We start from the raw sequence: 4,647 nt of genomic DNA, 5'->3' as shown, positions 1-4,647 counted from the left end.
CCCCCCCCCTTTTTTTTGTTTTCATTTGTATTTATTTTTTCTGATTTTGTAAAAAGCAAAATTAAAATAAAGACCTAATTTATTTCCAAAATTAAGCTAATTAATTCCTAAAACTTGATTGAATCCTAAACTCATGACAAACTCAACAATTAACAATTAACAATTAAAAATGCAAAAATGGACTATTTTTGTTATTTTCTTTAAATTTTGTTTTAAACGCAATTTAATTACTAATTAATCCTAAAACATGAAATTAAATGCAAATGCCAGGTATTTTATTTTTTGTATTTTTCATGAATTAAGCAACAATAAACGTGCACAAACAAATGCAAACAATTAACAAAAAATGCCACAAAAATCCATAAAATTGAAAATAATGAAAAGCAGTTATTTTGTTTTGAATTTATGGGAGTAATTCATATAAGGCAAAAATCACGTGCTCACAGCTGCCCCTCTTTGCTCGAGAACACGAAGAGTTCTTGGGCAAAGATAAGTGAGAGGATACGAGCGATTTTTGCCCGTTCGAATACTCCGTATTATGCATTTTTGAAAACCATTTGACCGAACCCTGCTTCAAAGGTTGCCTACATATCCTTGGCTAAAAAGGAATCAGGTCAGTGTAGTTCGGGAAGGTTTGGTAGTTGGGACTACCAGGAGCTGTGATTTCACTGCTGTTGCTGCTACTACTGCTCGCTGACCTCCTTATTACACCGTGTTAAAATAAAAAGAAGCTAGCCTAAGCTATGATCTATGAATTACAAAAAGGTCCTATCTATGTCTTCAAACTTGCTCTTATGTTGCCTTGAACTTGTATTCTTCCGATGGAATCCTTGTTGTTGCCTTGCATTGTGATCGGAGATGTTTGCTATTCCTCCGAGTGATGCTTGACTGCTGAAATTTGAAATGTATTCCCTGTTCTCCAGGCGGGCTCCTGACTGCTGACTTGAAATGTATTCCCTGCTCTCCAGGCGGGCTCCTGACTGCTGAACTTGAAATGTATTCCCTTGTTCTCCAGGTGGGCTCCTGACTGCTGCAAAACAAACAAAGAAAATTTTCTGCCCTAGTTTGGTGACTGGGTACAGCATGTTATCAAATATTAAAAGCTAAAATTAGAATTGTACTTCCCTTGTTCTCCAGGTGGGCTCCTGACTGCTGAAACTTGAAAAACATTCCCTTGTTCTCCAGGTGGGCTCCTGACTGCTGAAGCTTGAAAAGTATTCCCTTATTCTCCAGGTGGGCTCCTGATTGCTGAACTTGAAATGTATTCCCATGATTTCCAGGTGGGCTCCTGACTGCAACAAATAAAGAAAACAAAGAACATTTCCTGCCCCAGTTTGGTGGCTGGGCACAGATGTGAGTGTTAAATTGAATTATTCTACCAACTATTATAAGAATGTGAAGCTGAGTCCTATTATCCAGGGAGGTCCTGATAACTCCTAACAATTACGAACCTAAGTTATATCCTCTAGAGGTATTACTCCCACTACATTTGTTGTCTAAAAGGTCTTAAACTACTTCCCATTATCCAGGCAGGTCCTGACAACTTCTAGTAAAAAAGACAGTTTTAACCTAAACTATATCTACTGAAGGTACGACTTGCACTATATTTTGTTATCCAAGCAAACCTTAAAACTACGTCCCATTATCCAGGAAGGTCCTGAAAATCAAAATTCAAGTCTCATCTTAAGTGTGCCAATTCTACGGCTGAATTATACTATCCTACAACGGTATCTTGTTACCTAAAGGAGATCTTAAAACTGTGTCCCATTATTCAGGAGGGTCCTGACAACTCCTAATTGAATCCTATCTTAGACAACCTATGTTCTTTGGGATACATTTGTGCTAAATTATGCTACTCATGATTGTTTTGAAATTTAAACTAAGTCCCATTTTCCAGGAGGGTCCTGAGAGTTTTCAGTCATACCTGTTTGGGTGCTACCTTTCCTTACGGAGGGTTTCTCTGAAATGAACGGAATTTCTGCCCCTGTTTCAATCAAAGAAAAATCTTGTTAATTTTAACAATGGTGGCTAGTTGCTGGCATTCTTGCTAGGTACATCCCTGCTGCTAGGTTTTACTCCGTCCCGCTTTCCTGGACTTGCCTTGAATCCCCTCGACTTCCTGGCCGAGTTTCAACCCCTTGATTCTGATGACCCAAGTGTTCTATCCCATATTGTTGTTGTTGTGTTTCTGACCCCTCTTTTGAAACTTCGCTTCTTCCCCATAATTATCCGATTAATCCACCTATGAAACTTCTAGTGATCCTTTATGACTTACTTTGCTTTTAACATCTTTGATATATTCTGGCCCTGTCTGTACAACTAGGAAGTTGGTAGTTAGCCTTGACATTCCTTCCTTTTGTTTCGAACAGAACTGACACTTAAACATCTTAAAGATAGACCTCGAAAGAATGAAATGCAATGACCTCGAGGGTTAAGGATAAAGAGAATCCGAGAGCGGATGATTTGTAATGAAGAAAGAAGAGAATGAGACTTATCTGAGTGGAACTACTGGTACCATTGAGCATGCCATGCATTTTGGATTAACCAGCCCAGTCTTTCTAACCAATCAACTTTTCGATTGCCACATTTGCTGTTCCTGATTTTCACCCAAACCCAAACCTTGCTCGTTCTGCAAGGTCTTGAGCAGCTTTTGACCACAGACTTGTCTCATTTGCCTGTCTGAAAAACTCACCTTCGCCTTACGGTGCCCGTGAGGGTTTTCACCAATAAGGCTCTCTCATTTTTTATTTCTCTCAACTCACTTCGCCTTACGGTGTCCGTGAGGGTTTTCACCAATAAGACTCTCTCCTTTTTTATCTCTCTCAACTCGCTTCGCCTTACGGTGCCCGTGAGGGTTTTCACCAATAAGACCCTCTCATTTTTATCATTTTTCTTGCACCGGAGTGTTGCCTCTGACGCGAATCACTTTTACTTGCTCGTATTGGCACTTCCTAAAGATTGATCAGAAGGTCTTTCTTTGGACCGTAATGCAGGCTTTTGGACAGGGTTAGAAAGAAAGGGTATCAAAGGCTCTAAAACAATTCGACGTGGGTTCGAAACTACAACTTTCGGAATCAAATTTCTTGCACAACCACAACTGCTGCCCCAGTTTCTTTCGTGGGGACTTTTGGGATTTTGTTTTGGTGTGACTGAACCTCAGGGAGAGGCTGCCTACGTACCCTTTCGGGATCAAGTCAAACGTAGTTAAGGTCATAGAAATTACTTTTGTTGTTGCAATCTTTCCTTTTCTTCTACTTTCTTTTCTTTCTTTTCATTTCTTTTTCATTTTTCTTTTTCTCTTTTTTTTTTCTTTTTTTTTCTTTCTTCTTTTTGCCTTCTTTTTCTTTTTTTCTTTTTCTTTNTGTTGCAATCTTTCCTTTTCTTTCACTTTCTTTTCTTTCTTTTTATTTTTTTTCTTTTTCTTTTTTTTCTTTTCTCTTTTTCCTTTTTTTTCTTCTTTTCTTTTTGCCTTCTTTTTCTCTTTTTTTTCTTCTTCTTTTCCTTTTCTTGTGTACTGTGTTTCCTTGTTTCTTTACTGATTTTCCTTAATCGAGCTTCCGAGTTGTTATTGATTCCGAAAGAGGGGTACGAAAGAAAATAAATGAGGCTCAAAAGGGATAACAAAGGATAAAGTGTTTGGATAGCAGAACAAAATGCCTTCGTCATTTCAATCTCAAAAATATGCCAAATACAGTAAAGTACAATTAAACCCAGAAATCATACATAATATCGCTTGACTGCATCAGAATTGATAGCCATTTCTACACATTTTCCTTCCAGATCTGTCAAATATAATGCGTCATTGGAAAACACTCTGGTTACAACAAATGGCCCCTGCCAGTTCGGGGCGAACTTTCCTTTTGCCTCAGCCCAATGAGGTAAGATACGCCTCAACACCAATTGCCCTACTTCAAACTTCCGCGGACGCACTTTCTTGTTATATGCTCTTGCCATTCTCTGTTGGTACAACTGACCGTGGCATACTGCTGCCAATCTCTTTTCATCAATCAAACTTAGTTGCTCCAATCGGGCTTTAACCCATTCAACATCATCAATTTCCGCATCAGCGATAATCCGAAGGGATGGGATTTCAACCTCTACGGGTATTACTGCCTCAGTGCCATACACCAGTGAATAAGGAGTCGCCCCTACTGAAGTGCGGACAGTAGTGCGATAGCCTAAAAGGGCGAAAGGTAACTTCTCATGCCATTGCCTGGACCCTTCTACCATTTTCCGAAGTATTTTCTTGATGTTCTTGTTAGCTGCTTCGACCGCTCCATTCGCCTTAGGACGATATGGGGTGGAATTGCGGTGCGTGATCTTAAACTGCTGACATGTCTCTGCCATCAAATGACTGTTGAGATTGGCCCCATTGTCCGTGATGATTACCTTCGGGATCCCAAACCGACAGATGATATTCGAATGCACAAAATCGACCACTGCCTTCTTGGTCACAGATTTGAAAGTTTTCGCTTCCACCCACTTAGTGAAATAATCAATAGCTACCAGAATGAACCTGTGCCCATTTGACGCCGCTGGCTCGATCGGCCCAATGACATCCATTCCCCAAGCAACGAAAGGCCATGGTGCCGACATTGTATGCAATTCAGATGGTGGAGAATGAATCAAATCGCCATGCACCTGACA

Source organism: Nicotiana attenuata, chromosome 2 (assembly GCF_001879085.1).
Source record: "Nicotiana attenuata strain UT chromosome 2, NIATTr2, whole genome shotgun sequence".
NCBI classification, from domain to species: Eukaryota; Viridiplantae; Streptophyta; class Magnoliopsida; order Solanales; family Solanaceae; genus Nicotiana; species Nicotiana attenuata.
The sequence above is the reverse complement of the archived record's forward strand: the minus strand, read 5'-3'. Positions refer to the sequence as shown.